Genomic DNA, 17,768 nt, shown 5'->3' with positions numbered 1-17,768 from the left:
TTCTGAATACTTTTTCAGGCAGTTTGCCTATTTCCTTTTTATTTATTTGGATGTGTGTGTTTGTAGTTTGTTCCTTCATTTGTGCAGTATTGCTCTGCCTTTTCTTTCTTTTTTTTTTTTAAACTTATTGTGTTTGAGGTCTCCCTTTTCCTGGCTTCAAGGTTGAATTCTTTTTTCCTTTTGGTTTCTGCCCTCCTAAGATTGGTGCAGTGGCTTGTGTAAGCTTCGTGTAGGGTGAGATTTGTGCTGAGTTTTTTTTCTTCCTGTGATGGGCAGGGCTGAGTGAGGTGGTAATCCTCTCTGTCAATAATTGGGTTTGTATTTTTGTCTTGTTTGTTGTTTGGATGAGGTGGCTGGCACAGGGTACTACTGGCAGTTGGGTGATGCAGGGTCTTGTATTCAAGTGGTTTCCTTTGTGGGAGTTCTCACTATTTGATACTTTCTATGTTTAGGAGTTCTCTGGTATTTTGTATCTTGGAGTCAGCACTCCCACTCCAAAGGCTCAAGACTGGCCAGCAATGGAGCTTCCACAGGTGGTTTGTTAGGGCATTAAATGAGATTAAAATGAATACCCAAAAGTGAGAAACAAAAGATAAACCCCAGACAAATGGCTGTTACAAAATCAGGCAAATAATAGTTAAAATAATGGAATATACACATATACATATACACCCATAAGCAAAATCAAAACAGTCAACAAAAATAAAGTACAATAGATTGACCCAGCACACAAAGGAAACCAAAAATGATCCATCAGTTAAGAACAAAACTAACTAAAGCAGAAACTGGAAAGCAAAAGTAAGGTGCCAAACTGGGGAAGAAAGCAATGAAAACAAAACTAAAAAATATGGTGAGAAAAAGAAGAAAGAAAATAAAGAAAGAAGAGAAAAAAGAAATGCAAAGTTAAATAGAGGTAGATAAAGAAGACATATATATAAAAGTTTAAGCAAGGGGAAAAGAACAGAAGAAAAGCAAGCAAGGTAACAAATGTAGAAAAAGTAATAATAGGTCTAAAAAATTAAAAATTAGAAAAAAAAGAAGAAAAAAGAAAAAGGAAACTGCACAGAACTGCAAAAGGCCAACATAGAGGCATAGGTTTTTAACAGTGATAAAAAGTGTGATTAAAAAAAAAAAACACTCAAAAACTTAATTAGATTTCACAGTGCTAATAAAATCGACAACTACAACAGAGAAGGAACAAAAAAAGAAATAAAATCCAAAGGAACCATAGAACAAGTCAGAACTTAGGAATAATAAATGTTTTTCTTGAGTCACTGCTGTCAGAGTCCTTTCCCTCGCTGGGAGTCACAGTCCACCTCACCTCCCTAGGATGCCCTCCAACACTGTGCTGGTCTCTGGACCTGCTTTGGGAGCAGCTCAGACTCTAATCTGGTCCTACTCCTATGTGTTCTTGCCTCCAATGTCCATAGCTATCAGAACTGATGCATTTTGTTTTGTGGGAGCTCTCAATGGCCTTATATGCATATTCCATAGACACAGAGTCTGCCTAGTTGATCATGTGGATTTAATCTGCAACTTGTACAGCTAGTGGGAAGGTCTTGGGTCTTCTTCCTTAGCCACATTGCCCCTGGGTTTCAATTGTGGTTGAAATTGAACTACACTTCTGCATGTGGGGCATCCACTGGGGTTTGCTCCTGAGGCTGCTCTGGAGGACTTGGGTTTGTCCCTGTGAGGGCCAGGTGTGGAGGTGGTGCTTGGGTTGCAGGAGCCCTGGAAGCACCAGGTACTCAGGGGGGTTGGTGGCTAGGGCAGCAGGAAATGTAGCACTCTAGAAGGGTACGGCAACCAGTATGGGCCAATTCGCTACAGTGTTCTTGCCTGGAGAACTGCCCTCCCTGACAGAGGAGCCTGGCAGGCCACAGTCCATAGGGTCGCAAACAGTTGAACACAGTGGAGGCAACCCTATGTGCACAGACGCAAGACTTTTTTCCCTGTGGCAGCTCCACCCCAGTGAGGGTTCAGCATGAAGGAGATGCAGCTGCTTGGGTCGTGGGGACTCTGATGGTGTCAAGTGTGCAGGGACACTGACTGCCTCCACCATAAGAGTTATGGCCCTCTCAGAGTCTTTTTTTGAGCCTCTGGTAGCTGGTGATCAGAAAGCCTGTTTGGCCAGTCTTTTCCGTAGCTCCGCTCATTCAGGCACTTAGAGGGCTCCCTGGCCTGGGGTCCTTCTCTATTGTTCAGCATGTCAGGCACATAGAGGGGCCCCCCGACTGGTGTCCTACTCTGTAGATCAGTGTGTCATTCACTAAAGGAGCTCCCTGGGTGGGGTCCTGCTCTGTAGTTCAGTGTGTCAGGCGTTTCTTGGGCCAGCCTCTCTATTGTTCAGCTGATGCTGTCATGTCTGGGGAGAGAGGCTATGGTGATGGCTGCACCCGCTATGTGTGACTCAGCAGCATTGCCTTGCTTCCGTGGCTGCCTGCCTTTCCTCCACTGGCATTTTCCACCACAATCTCCTCCCTCACCTCCTCTAGATTAGTCCCTCTGCAGTCAACACCAGCCCTCACCCTGGGATTGCTCCACAACCCCTAAACTCCAGCTCCCAGCCTCTGTGCCTTCTAGGGGACCTGCATCCCTGTCGAGGGTATGTATGGCTGTGGCAAGGACTGTCTGATTCTCATCCCATTGAGGCTTCCCCAGATCAGCTGTTTCACTCTCAGCCTTAAATGTTTCTCCTCTGACTCAGACAATTGCCCTGATGTGGGGCTCGGACCCCTGCTTCAGTTCCCCCACCTGCTGAGGGCAGGTCCAGGCCTACTGACACTCCTGTTTTCCCCCGGAATTCCTTCATCCTCCTGAGTTTTGCGTAGTTCTATATGTTCTTTCCTGGTGGTCAGGTACTCCTGTCAGTTGGTGTTCTGCAAGCACTTCTGTGTCTGAAGATGTATTCCTGATGTTTCCATGGAGAGACATGTACTCCAAGCTCATCTACTCCTGCACCATCTTGTTGCTCCATTAGGAATATTTTACGGCTCAGTGAGTGTACATATGTATATGAAATGTGATATTTTCTTTGGGGGGAGTTTTATTTTCAGTAGTACACAACATGCCTATATTTCAATTTTAAATTCAAATTTCATTAAAAATAATTCACTATCAATTTGATAAGAAAATAGCATGATTATCATTACATTGGTAAGTTTTGTCTTATGCATTTTTCCGAAAACAAAACAAAACAGAAAAGGCAGTCATGAGGGAGATGACCAACAAATAAGCCCCAAGCACACAGGCTGCAGAGGCAGTGGTTATTACAGAGACAGGATGCAGCCAGCAGCAGCAGAACGGGAGCTGTGGGTGGTGGAGCTGGAGGGTGGGGGTGGTTTGAGGAGGTCGGGGACAGTGGTGGAAGCTTCTGGAAAGTCCCCAGGCAGCATCAAGTGGTCCTGACCCCCACCTCCAGGGGCAGGAGGATGATGGAGTGGGTGGGAGCTGTGTGGCTGTGAGGAAGGACTCTCTCAGAGGATGGAGATGGATGAGCAGGAAATGCTGTGTGCGTGCGTGCGTGTCTGTGTGTGCATGTGTATGAGTGCATATGTGTGTATGTGCATGTGGGTGCATGTGTGTATGTGTGTTCATGTGTACATGCGTGTGCACACGTGCATGTGTAATGTGCACACATGTGTGTATGTGTGCGTGCATGTGTGTGTCTGTGTGTATGTGTGTCAGTGTGCGCATGCACGTGTGTGCATGTGTGTGTGTGCACACGTGTGTGCGTAAGAAGCAGATCTGCTTGTGTACAGTTGTAAATCGGCATTGGAAACACCCTATCTTACAGGACCGAGGACTGCCAGGACCGTCACCCGTGAAACAGCTGCAGTAACACTGAGCGCACGTCGGGCGTGATGGCCAGCTCAGCAGCTCAGTGTTTATTCTCCTTTAAAAAAAAATCACCTCCTCCTCCTCCAGCCAGTTCTTAACTGCTGATGTTTTCCAAGTATCATCATCCACTGTCTCCACAAACATTAAAAAAAATGATCGACTGATTTTTATAGCAGTTTGAAATTTATATAAAATATTGAGGAGAGAGTAACAGAGTTCCCACATACCACCTCCATCTCCCCTCACAGTCACCTCTCCTGTGAACATCTTGCATGACGGTATTATGTTTGTTATAATTTATAGGTCATGACTGATACATTATTAACTACACTGGGTTCACTCTTGTGTTATACATCGTATGGGCCTGGACAAATGTATTTAATATAACAACAGGACATGCATTCACCATTACCGCAGCACACAGATGGTTTCACAGCCCTGAAAACCCCCGGGACTCCTCCTCCTCACCTCACCTGCCCTCTCACTGAGGGCACCCCTGGCAACCACTTATTTCTACGCTGTGTCTACAGTTTTGATTTTTCCAGAAGGTCGTATGGCTGGGATCACACAGTATTTAGTTTTTGTACACTGGGCAGGATGTACTGAAGCTTCTCTGGGCCTTTTCACTTGACAGCTCTTCTACTTTAGCCCATTGTATGAATGGACCACGGTTTGTTTTTCTATTCACTTACTAAAGGACAAGTGGGTTACTTCCAACTTTGGGCAATTATGAATAAAGCTCTGTAAACACCCTTGTGCAGGTTTTTGTGTGGACATAAGTTCTCAACTTCTTTGGGTAAATACCAAAGAGCAAGACTGCTGAATGGTCTGGTCAGAGTACACTTAGTTTTGTAAGAAACCCCCACGCTGACGTGCACAGTGATGGGAACACTCTCCATCTGCACCAGTGGGGAACGTGTGCTCCCGCTGCTCCACCTCCTTGTTTGCATTCACTGCTGTCAGACCTGGGTGCCAGCCGTCCTGACAGGTGTGCTGTTTAAATCACACACTGAGTTTTACTCCCCCAGGGTCACCAGCCTACACACTGACAACGTCTGCGTATCCTGGGCAGGCAGGTCCTTCCAACCACATCTGGGACATCCACGGCCCTCGAGGACCTCACGTTGAAGATTTCCTAACCTTACCTTGTTCATTTACCTGGTTCTGATCCCAACGACTCCCTGTCCCATAGGACATGGCTGTTCAGACGGCATTTTCACAAGACTCTCACTTCCAGCATCTTCTCTCCTCCCTGTGTTGGTTTGACCACCAGCAAGTCAGTCACACATTCACATCAGAGAATATCGTGCAGTGTGAACAGGCCACGGATTTGCAACCACCAGAACTGGGTCCAGGGCTGGCTCAGCATTTTCCAGCTCTGTGACCTTAGTCAGGAAACTGGAGTTCTTACCTTCCTCAGGTGTGAATTCACTAGTCTAGCAATTCAATGCTACTTTGGAGGAGCAATTAAGATAATGCAGAATATGTTAATCTCTAAATTATCTAAATTAAGATAATGCAGAATATCTTAATTAGGGAATACTCTGGTGGTTAAAAATCCGCCTTCCAGCATACAGGGGGTGCGGGTTTGACCCCTGGTCAGGGAACTAAGTCCTACGTGTTGTTGGGCAACTCAGCTGGCGCACTGCAACTAGAGAGCCCACACCGCCACGGAAGGTCCTGCATGATGCAGCAAAGATCCCTGCCAGCACCGAAAGCCTGCTGATTCACTCTGAGCGGCTTCCTCTCCTGCCACAACCCCTCCTTTCATCCTGGGATCACCTCCCACTGACCGTCCTGCCAGTCTGTCATCTGGCTGAAGCCTCTCATAGCTTCCTCCTCTCCTCTTGGACCTTTTCACCATCCTTCTCCAGAAGTCTGAGGGTACTGTTTCAGGCTTAAATGCTTTCCATGAAACTAAAGTCAAGTCCACATGTTCTAAAACGCAAACAAAGACCTCGTACGTGAGGAAGCCCCAGCAGCTTGAGGAGCCTGTGTCCACTCTGCTGTGCAAGCTTCACACCCAGCACTTCACACCTGTGACTCTGTCTGAAGCCATGCATGTGCGCTGGCTGCACCATTCCTCGCGGACCTGCCCAGAGGCCAACTGAGGTTTGTCTGAGAACACTCAGCATTTCCAGTGTACAGCACAGTGCTGTCAGCCCTGTCACAGGCTGTCGGTCCAATCTCCAGAACCCACTCATCTCCCGTCTCCAGCACCTGAGGGTCTGCACCCTTGGACCAACATCCTGGATTTCCATCTCTCTACTCCACCCCCCACGACCACCACTCTGCTCTCTGCTCAATGAGTTTGATCATTTTAAATTGACTGTGGTGATTACTTCATAATGTATTCATATATCAAAGCACCAAGTTGTATACTTTGAACATATCCAATTTTTATTTGTCGATTATACCTCAACTCGGCAGGAAAACAGCCAACCGTTTGTTCAGATTTCCCATCCCTGCTTCCCCAGCTCCCCTTGCTGCTTTGTCTCCTAAGCACTGTTTCCTTGCTTTCCCCCCATGTGCTCAGGACAGGAGCCCCAGGGCCCTGGCAAAGGGACAGAACATAGCTTCTGGCTCTGACTGACTGATGACCTGATCCACACTGACTGTGACCACATGAAGTACCGGTGATATCAGATGCCCCACATTTCAGTGGAGAGACAGTTTGGAAGCCGTCTTCTACGTTTAGAGCCCTGTAAAATGTGATTCTGAATTCTAGAGTCTACATACTGTCAGCTGCAATTTGGCCACCGTAAACAATGAACAGAATTAAGTGTAGTCGCTCAGTCATGTCCAACTTTTTGCGACCCCATGGACTGCAGCCTCCCAGGCTCCTTGGTCCATGGGGTTTTCCAGGCAAGAGTACTGGATTGGGTTGCCATTTCCTTCTCCAGAATACGCACCGAGACATAACAGGGAACCTGGGACAAGGGAATGTGTGTCCGAGAATCTTGGATTTTCACGTTTCTCTCTTTTCCACAGACTGTCTGTACTAATCTCAGCTGGTTGCCAGCTGTTCTGAGAGATTTAGAATCTCCCGCTGAAGGGCACTTGATCTGAAGTCCAGCAGGCCCACCAGGCCCTTCGCTTATTTCTCCTGGAGCTCCTGGGGGGACCAATCCCCAACCCTGGCACCCTCCCCTCCCTCCTGTCACTGCTTCAGTTACTCAAATACTCAGGACCAACCCCCAACCACAGAGAGTGAAGTGGATCTTTAAAAATATTTGAGTAGCTGGCTGATCTAGGTCTGTTATGGCCTGATTTGAATAAATTGGGTTTATTTTGTAGAGAACCTATTTCATGTGATTCTTCCTAAACTAGAGGAGAGGACTAAGCGAAATGACTCATGGTCTTTTCCTATTTTCTTCTCTTTTTATGAAGTAAAATTTAATATTTTAAGAAGCCTGCCTTGAAATATTCATATAAAGTAACACAAATTTCCATATAAAGCAGAAAAATCAAATTCAATCCAAGAGGCTTTTTGTAATACTGCACTTTCTAAGTCAAGGTTTGCCAAGAAACCTATTCAATTTTTTTTTTTAAACTAAACCTCATTTATTTCAGGAGCAGATTCTATTTGAATCAGCCATCATTCTTATTTCACAATAAGCAATGGAATTTGTTAGGTGTTGGGGTGGTGACCTGGTTTACCAATACTGCGTTTATTGTCAGCTTTAGCTCTGGCTCTGACACTTAATAAACAACAAAGCGGTGTTGTTAAAGAAGCCGTGGTTGCAGATGCTACTTATGGACCATCTGAGTCAAGGTGTGGTGCTCATTTCCTGTGTACGCCTCGGGCAGCGCGGGGCCTGGATGCCTCGGCAGAATCGAGGTGCTAGTGACAGCGGCCGGCAGAGCCTGAACCAGCCCTCGTCAACCTCCCCACCTGCTCCTCCCTGTGACCCTGTCGCTGAACATCACATGTGAGGCGCTGGGACACGCATGCCTGTCACAGCCCGAGCGTCAGACACACTGACCTTTACTGTCGAGGAAGTCGATGGAATCAGCCTTCTGGGGAGGATATAACAATCGCTCACCCTTACTTACTTAGAGGAGGACACGGAAGTGCCGTCTTACTCAGCGTATTACAGCAAAGGTTTCTTTGGGATTCTACATTCAAAAAATTTTAAAGCAAATTGTAGTCTGAATGCAAGTGAAATGGAGTCTCTGTGCTTTGTTCAGGGCATTGTGACCACCCACAGGTCTGAAACCCACTGAGACTTCGTCCTGTGAACAGCACTGGGGTCTCAGGGCCCCACGGCCCCAGCGTCCAGCGCTCCTCTCACCGAGAGAATGCGAGGTTTGTTAATCAGACTTATTGCTCAAGTCCCCCTTAAATAAGTGGATTCTCAAAAGTCAAGTACGGTTCTTCTTTGTCCCTTCCGTCAGTATTATTTTGCTCCTTCCTCTCCTAAGCTCTCAGTTTATTATTAAATCTTTCAAACTGACACTTGGAACGTGACGTCTGTCCTCCAATGACTCACGCTGACGCCGCAGACGCTGCCGCTAAGCCTCTGGCTGCCGTGGTGAAGGCGCGCTGCTCTCGCATTATGTGTTATGTAATCTTGATAGTAACATGATGGGTCCCGGTAAATAAATCACTTAATACTCGGATTTAATTCCAAATTCCCTTCTGGTTGCAGTGACAAAAACTTCACTTCTGATATATAGGTCTATTTCTACCTCAAGAATAGCTCTCAGTTTACTGCTACCAGTGACCAATGACCCAAACTCAGTCTTGGAACAGATATGATAGGACAGCACAATTAGGCCTTCCTTCAAAAATTTAGCCCAGATATTATATCACATATGAAATCAGATATGCTTCCTAAGTACTTAAAACATGCAGTGCCATTTATAGAAAGAAAAAGGAGAACACAATTTTCTGAAACACTACTCCATTGTCAGTTGCTTCTCCCAAGCTCCTGTATTTAAAAGACCTCATTTAACATGTAATTACTGTGCTTTTCTCACATGAGAGAAAATACGTTTTTATGCAGACAACTTCCATCAAGTAGCAATTAGAACAAAAGCAGAGAGTATGTGAAGGCTATAGCTCAAGTTGTCCCAGACATCTATTTTCAGAAAAGACACCTACGGTGAGCAAGGGCTCAAACAGCCAGAGAACATCAGAAAACACATAACCTGCCAGCACTGCCCTGCACGGGCCATGTGTGGGAAGGCGGGGTCTCGCACCTGAACGTGCACTCAGCCTGTGAACTGAGATCCGGTATCCAGCAGCCAAGGGCCTCCAGCCAGCATCCAGCTTGTCTGCCCAAGCCGGCACCACCTCTCTAGGCACCTTTACAACACGCCGTTGAGACAAACTCCTTCTGGGGACTATCGGGACTTGCTCTGGCACCTTCTATCTTAAACGCGACGCATCACTCTGCTAGGCAGCCGAAACAGAATGCCCAGATGGAGACTTACGCAACAGAAGCTCACTTCTCAGGGCTCTGGAGTCTGGAAGTCCAGGACGAGAGTGCCAGTGGGGTCGCTGCCCGGCGAGGCTCTCTCGCTGCGCCCCTACAGGAGGGGCGGACGGAGTGCCCCGGTCTCTGCCTCTTCTCATTAGGGCACCACCCCCATTCCGGGGCTCCACCCTCATAACCTCATGCCCCTAAACCGTCACCTCCCAGAGGCCCCTCCCCCTGGTACCATCACCTGGGGTTTGAGGGACAGGCACTGAGAGCACGTGACATTCCTCTCTGTATGTCAAGGTCCCTGCGCCTCCCTGGGTAGCACAGTCTCCTTACTCACCATGTGTTACCCAACTGCTGTGTCCATAGTTTCTGGTTCTTGTCATTGCTGTACTGGTAGGACACTTCAACAGGGCACATTTCTTTCTGTAACATAAAATATGTACAATTTTCGCTAAAAGAAATATTACCTCATATGTGCACTAAAAGTAATTTTGAGTGCTCCATTAAATAAATTTCTGAGTAGATGATGTTCTTGGCTATAATTTTCCTAGATAGCTTGACTTTCCAAGGATACTACATAACATTCCTTCAGTCAGAATTAAGTATCCTATCCACATATATAACTCAGACACAGAAAGGTAAAAAACATGTTCCTAACGGATGATGATTTAGAAATTAGTATTAAATGGTTTAGCAGAGCAAAATGTTTTCTCTTTGTTGCAATTAACCATAAAATTAGCAAAGTTATTCTTATAGATCTCTTTGTAGACAACTTTCCCCCAACTTTATTGAGATATAATTGACCAGTAAAATTGCACATATTTAAGGTGTATAGGAGATCAGCCCTGGGATTTCTTTGGAAGGAATGATGCTAAAGCTGAAACTCCAGTACTTTGGCCACCTCATGCGAAGAGTTGACTCACTGGAAAAGACTCTGATGCTGGGAGGCATTGGGGGCAGGAGGAGAAGGGGACGACAGAGGATGAGATGGCTGGATGGCATCACTGACTCGATGGACGTGAGTCTGAGTGAACTCTGGGAGTTGGTAATGGACAGGGAGGCCTGGCGTGCTGCAATTCATGGGGTTGCAAAGAGTCAGACACGACTGAGCGACTGATCTGATCTGATCTGAAAGGTGTATAGCATGACAATTTGATATACATAGATAATGTGAGATTATTGCCACAGTCAAGCCAATCAACACTCTCACTCTCACTCATTGTCATTGGTGACAATGTTATGATTTTTTTTTAAATGAAAACACTTAAGATCTACTCTTGGCAAATTTTAAGTACATGATACAGTATTGTTAACAAAGTCATAAAATCCATAGGGAAGAATAAAGACAGCTCATCTACTGAGAAAATTGTTTTTGAAAGATCTGTTTTATAATCCGTTCTTGCTTTCCACTGTTTCGCTTGCAAAAGGTCAGTAGTGTTTCACTCCGATCTCTTCTGGGACTGCTACACCCCAGACCAGCCAAGCTCACATCACGTGGCTAGGAGCCTTGCCCTCCTCCTGGGAAGGAGGGGTTATCGTCCCTCCTGGGGGGAGCTGAGAAGGTGACTGTGAGAACCAGCGATGTCATCGTCCTGAAGCTGGGATGGAGTTTGGGTATTGACATCTGTTGTAAAATGTGACATGCCAGGCACGTGCTCCATTGTGGAGCATTTATAAAAGGCTGTACATCCTAGTATGTGAGTTAAGAGCCGTCACTGTGAGGCAGGAGCAGTTTCCCAGTGAATGCCAGGTGGTTAAGAAGGATCACACTTGAAATCATTAGCACAGATATAGAATCTTGTGTTCCTTGTGTGTCGGAGGTCAGCATTAAGGTTCTGGGCACACACCTCCAGCAGGGGTGTGTGATCACCCTCTTCCCTGAGCAGGGCGGCCTCCCGTGATGCCTGGAGGTGTGATCACTCGCTGCACCAGCCTCACACTACCCCATCAGCGCTGCATCCTCAGTAGTGTGAGCCAGGGGACGGGCTCTCTCCTTGGCGAAGCCCAAGTAGAGGAAGGACCCAGGGGTGAGTCAGGACCAGCTCAAGATGCTGGTTGCCTGGGAGAGGCCTCAGTGACCGAAGCAGGTGCTTGGGGTCCCCGAGCTGGGAGATTTCCTTAGAGTGGTGGCTCTCGGACTCACAGCATAGGCGAGTCACCTGGAAGTTTGTGTCCTAGATTCCAGGCACCCCCCTGGGCTGCTGATCCTGCAGATCCAGAGCAGGGCTACCGTTAAGCTCTCTTCATGAGCCACTATCCCCTCCTGTTAAGGTCACAAGACTCTTCTGGAGACAGAATCTGGAGCCATGGCTGCATTGTTTCCCACTTGACGGGGAAGACCTTATTCTAGATACATCACATGCCCTAAAATCATATTTAAAATAAAATCAGTAACCAACAAATGAGCTGGGCCACTGAGCTGTCCGGAAACATCTAATATGGCCTACAGCCTAGTGATTGTGTAAGATCCACGGAACCAGAAAGTAGAGTAACTTGCTAATCTCAGCCTGGTTTTACTATGAGGCTTGACTAACCAGGCAGCTCCCATCTAGATTTCCAGAGTCCCAGCAGGACTGAGCTGGTGGACCTTGTCATCCCTGCTCACACGTCTCAGCTTCCCAAAGGAAGAGGGACATCTCCTTAATTTGTAAAAGGCAAACTGATTTCCATTTCCTTGCTGTATTGCACATTGCTTCACATGCTGTTTTATTCTTTCAGTGATTAAACTACATGGAGGTGTATCCATGTTTGCTAACAGGAAAATACAATTGTTGCTTTTGTGGTTTTGTATTCACACACACACACAATGTGTATACTATCTTTTGGACTCATCTTTTCCTTAATCTTCCTCCCTTTCCCTTCCACATCTGCATTTTTCAGAATTTGCTTCTGTGCTCTCTTCTCTGCTTCAACTTAGCCAGACATTTCTTTCAGTGTTTGGTGCCTTACCCTTGCTTGTATTAGACAGAAAACACATTTGAATAGGAAGTTTAGGATTAAGAAAGACACTGTGTAGCTCGGCAGTGTTCATAAATGCATGTGTGCAAAGTCCTGAGTGGAGCAGTCTCGCCTCCTGAGCTGCTCAGTGCGGAACTCTCGTGGTGGCTCAGCACGGTGCACGTGGGACCGCAGAACCTGTGCAGAAGCTAAGCTGTGTCGACGTGCTTTCTCATCAACACAGGGCACTAACTGGTTTCTGGAGGAAAAGTAAACTTAATAAATCTAGTAATTAATGGTGCTTGTGTGGGTGATTACGTGTGTGTACCTGTGAGAAACACAGACATACAAACAACTAGCTGAAAAGCATGGAGGTATAACAAGTGCCATTTAAATGGATGCCCTTCTTGGTTAATTTCAATAGGAAAAGGGGGTCCATAATTTTGAAAAAGTCAAAAGGAAGAAGAAATCCAATTGTAAATTTCATTTATTTTTTTCTTCTCAGTTTTATTGAGATATACAAAAAACTACACATATGCAATGTATACATTCTGATGAGTTTGGAAATACACAAACACTTGTCATACCAGCCAGCACCAGAGTCAAGATGCTACACAATACCCAGTGCCTCCAAAGATCTCGCATGTTCCCATGGTTGCCTTGTTTGTTTGTTGGGGGCTTTATTTTTAACCTTGAGATCCACCCTGTTTTAGTTTCTTGAACAGGACACCGTGCTGTTCCCCACAGGTGCTGTGGGGTCTGCAGAGACCCAGACCTCGCTCTTTGTAGGCATCAGTAACTGCACACCCATTGGACCACAGTCAGTTTAGAGAAAGAGAGGGTGACTTTTTGAGGCAGTTGAGAGTTTTTTATATCATTAAGTGCCAGACAAGACTTTGCTTTTATTCAAAAGACAAATATTTTATGTTATCACTTACATCTGGAATCTAAAAAACAAAACGAATGTATATAGTAATGCAGAAACATAGTCACAGAAATAGAGAACAAACTAGTGGTTACTAGTGAGGAGAAGGGAGGGGTGACAAGAAAAGGAGGGGGACTAGGAGACAAAGCTGCTATGTATAAATAAGCTGTAAGGATATATAAGCTCAGCATGGAGAATATAACCAATGTTTTATGATTACTTTAAATGGAGTATAACCTGTAAAAATTTTGAATCACTATGTTGTACACCTGAAACAACTATAATATTGTAAATCAACTATACTTCAATGAAAAATGTCAAATTTACTTTTTCACAAAATAGACTAAATGTGAGCGCTGACAACTCTCTTTTGGGGATGCTCTAACAGACTACCAGAGACTGGGTGGTGTAGGAACAATGGACATTACTTTCCCCCAGCTCCAGAGGCTGGGAGTCAAGACGAAGGCCTGGAAAATTCACTGTCTGGCTCGGACCTTCCTGGTTCACAGATGGCATCTTCTCATCTTCTCACTGTGTCCTCTGTGGGTTGGGGGCTTTGTGGGGCTTGTTGTCAGGGCACTGATCCCATCATGGGGGCCCCACTCTTGTGACTCTCACCTCCCAAAGGCCCCCTCTCCCTCCTGATGCCATCACCTTGGGGGTTAAGATTCAAGGTATGAATTGTGAGGGGACACAGACATTTAATCTATAGCAACCACCTTTAGTGAGCAAAGGTTCCACATTTTGAGAATCAAACTATGATGTTAAAACAAAGTTCTGGTAAAAATGTAACATATAAATGGAAAACAAATAGCTGATTTCCTAAAGTTAACTTAGAAATAAAGTATAATTTTCATATCAGCAGGCTTCCAAGCATTTATTTTGATTGTAGTTAAAAATGTGAAAGAGCGCCTTCATTTTCTTCCATAAATATGAGTCTGTATGTGTAAATAATCCAGATGTAAGGAATAAAGACAATTTATGTAACTTCTTAATGAATTCTCATAAACCTTTAATTAAGCACATAAATCATCCAAAGCATTTGAGTCTAATTGCTTCTGGAATTTGCTGCTGTGTCTGAGCTGCATTATTATTGATCTGAAAATAAAAGACCGTTTCCATGACTTTCTTACCTCTTAACTGATGCCATGTATTTCTTTTGTTTTCAAACCCGCCTGACATGGATGTTGACCAGGCGTGCGTTCTGCAGGACGGCCACCAGCAGAAAGACAGATCTCACACAGCCTGTGTGGGAAAGAAAAGCATTAAGTGGAGACAGGTGTCCAACCTTCGTGTTATCATACTTCAGGGCTTTGTGGGTGGCAGGGAAGAGTCAGTCCCCCACTCAAGAAGCTCACACTTCATCTAAAGAGCCAAGACTAACATGACTGGAAAAGTAGACGTTCGTGCTATAAGGGAAAAAAGTGGGTGTAAGGTACCTTCCAGAATGCAGAGGGGGACACGGAGTTCTTGGAACAAAAAGCCGGGACTGACTTGTAGGAATGCATGTGACTTGAACAGCCCCCTTGAATAGACAGACTGAATCTGAGTACGAGTAAGGAAGGAACTGGAGAAGGCAATGGCACCCCACTCCAGTACTCTTGCCTAGAAAATCCCATGGATGGAGGAGCCTGGTGGGCTGCAGTCCATGGGGTCACTATGAGTCGGACACGACTGAGTGACTTCACTTGTACTTTTCACTTTCACACATTGGAGAAGGAAATGGCAACGCACTCCAGTGTCCTTGCCTGGAGAATCTCAGGGACGGGGGAGCCTGGTGGGCTGCCGTCTATGGGGTCGCACAGAGTCGGACACGACTGAAGCGACGACAGCAGCAGCAGCAAGGAAGGAACAGGCTTTCTGTGAGGTTTCCCAGGTTGGGCAGAGAACCATGGAAAGTTGGTTACGACCATGAGAAAGATGGTTCCTTCAACACTGCTCACATAGAGAGATGTCTTACCTACACATGCACCCACAGGGATATCCACTTACAGGAAAATACGATTTTCCGTAAATTAGTGCTTTGTAGAGGAGGCCACGCTGTCTCCTACAGGGCATTTTGGAACTTGGTGGGCAAGTTGTGGTATTTACACGATTGGATGGGAAATAAGCTGGGATGCAGGACAACCTACAAGGTGCAGGAGGCGTCCAGCACTCCTGGCCTGGATGCCCGAGTCCTCTGAATACAGGAAGCCTTCTTGGAACCCCCTGAGCCCAGAGCTAGCTCCATGTTTTTTTTCATATGAGATGGGTAAATTTCACCTGGTTTTAACATAGAATGAACCCACCCTGTAATCTGAGAAAACATGTCACACTGTTTTATTGAGAACTTTAGTGCATGTTGATAATGTTTTGCAGAAGTCATGCCTCCAATTTGAACAAGGCTGTAGTATTTTATTTGTCAAAACCCATCCCTGTAGGCTGCATCACTGTCATTCCATTCCTGATGAGCCCACATAAGCTACAAACATTTGGTATTTTTGTCTTTTATTTTTAATGTAGACCACAGCGATCAGTTGGGTTTCCCTGGTGGCTCAGATGGTAAAGAATCCGCCTGCAATGTGGGAGACCTAGATTCGATCCCTGGGTTGGGAAGATCCCCTGGAGAAGGGAACGGCTACCCACTCCAGTATTCTGGCCTGGAGCATTACATGGATGAAGGAGCTTGGCAGGCTACAGGCCACGGGGTTGCAAAGAGTTGCACACGACTGAGCGACTTTCACTTTCAGTGATCAGTTACAAGGAAGATGCATATCAGTTCTGAGATAAATTGTCATTTTTTCTTTTCTTTTATATCTATGTTGTATTAAGGAGTTATACTGAGTTTACCTTTTTCTTTTAATTACGTGTGTACATAGGTTAAATCATCAGTGAATTTCCATAGAGGATTAAAGAGAAGACTGGATGAAATATTTACTATAAAAAGGATGCATGGGGTAGGATAAATTGGAGAATCACTGAGATTGGTATCTGTTTATATGTATCTTAGAAATTAGAATTATAATTAGAATAATAATTATAATTATTATATTATATAAATTATATATTTATATAAAATTAGATTATGTAATATATGAATATTATATAATATATAACTATAATTATAATTAGGATTAGAATCTGAAATTAGAATTGTATATATCACATAAACATGTATATATGTACATAACCATTGATGAAATCACTTGTCACATTGTTTTAAAAACAGAGACCAAAACAAAACCATACAAGGTCCCAGCAGAGATTCCCATGGCCAGGAATTGGGGGTGGCTGCACATCCCCTCTGGGGGACACCCCTATTCTCCCCCTGCCCTACAGTGTCCCAGGACTTAGCATCCCTGACCCCCATCACAGTGGCTGTAGGACCAGGAGGTGGGCTTCCAGCCTTTTCTGAGGCCACAGCGCACAGCCTGCCCTGGGGTCTCTCTAAGTTCTGCTCCCTGACTGTGCTCCTCCTAAGTCAACAGTGGGCCTGCCCTCTGCTGATATGTGGGGGTTCCCTCCCCTTTCCTCTGCTCATTGGAGGCAGGCTGTCCTTCCTCCGTGGGGTGGGGGCTCCTCCTTGGGGCAGGAGGCTTTTGTTACTGGGGTTCATGTTCTTGCTTCCTTTCTTTCTCCCTTTCTATCCATCACTTATCATCTACCACCTACCTATTATCTCTTTTGCTATCCAGATGGTGGATACAGATTAGATCTATTTGTATTTACACCTATCTAGTTTCTATTTGTACATCTATTTGTGTGCATCCAGGTATCTAGTCATCTATGTATATAAACATTTATTATAGATCTCTAATACATCTACCTAGATCTGTATCCACCTATATTTATCTATATCTAGATTTATCTATCGCTTCCCAGGTGGTGCAGTGGTAAAGAATCTGCCTGCCAATGCAGGAGACACAGGAGACTCGAGTTTTATCCCAGGATCGGGAAAATCCCCTAGAGAAGGGAATGTCTACCCACTCCAGTATTCTTGCCTGGAAAATCCCATGGAAAGAGGAGCCTTGCGGACTGCAGTCCATGGGGTCACAGAGAGATGGACAGGACTGAGCATGGGCTCATGCATGCAGATCTATCTATACTTAGAAAATACCCACATACAGCTGTCTAGTTAGATCTAGATTGATCATCTATTTTTCCATCACATTTAAAATTTAATGTGTCTCTCTTGTTTCTATTTTTTTGCAATTTAAAGTTGTCCTTTTAAATAGAATAACCTTTTCCAAAAGTAATGATTCCTGATTTTATTTTACTGTTTTACATAAACATCTGTGAGATGTTACACAGATGCCTTTACACACAATTAGGCATTATTATTATAAGCCAAAGAAAGCAGTATTTTAAGTAGTAAAAGCACACAAATGCCTCTTTAATATTTTAATCATCCAGAATGGTGGAGCATTTTATTTCTAGAAATATGACCCCTGACTTCCTTCCTTGTTGCTGATGCATAATTAAAAAACAATTCACATGCCATGGTGAAAGTGGTGTTCTTCATTTTTTGATGTATGTGTAACATGTACACTGGATTAAGAAGATTTAATATCAAATTTAATGTAAAATATCTCATAAATTTTTAGGTTGAATACACAATGAAATAATATTTTGGACATATTAGCTAAAATAAGATA

At 44.9% G+C, this 17,768-nt stretch overlaps 1 long non-coding RNA gene across 1 annotated transcript; it reads right to left on the bottom strand.

The window, feature by feature from the left end:
* Nucleotides 1–274: 274 nt before the first annotated feature.
* LOC123332779 lies at nucleotides 275–14,380 on the bottom strand. The gene is made up of 4 exons (XR_006549817.1): nucleotides 14,268–14,380; nucleotides 9,610–9,695; nucleotides 4,986–5,092; nucleotides 275–524 (listed from the first exon to the last, which is right to left on the bottom strand). It is a non-coding gene; the product is annotated as an uncharacterized LOC123332779 (long non-coding RNA).
* Nucleotides 14,381–17,768: the final 3,388 nt, after the last annotated feature.

Source organism: Bubalus bubalis, chromosome 1, assembly GCF_019923935.1.
Source record: "Bubalus bubalis isolate 160015118507 breed Murrah chromosome 1, NDDB_SH_1, whole genome shotgun sequence".
Lineage (NCBI taxonomy): Eukaryota > Metazoa > Chordata > Mammalia > Artiodactyla > Bovidae > Bubalus > Bubalus bubalis.
Note: the sequence above shows the minus strand (reverse complement) of the source record. Positions and strands in the feature narration are given on the sequence as shown.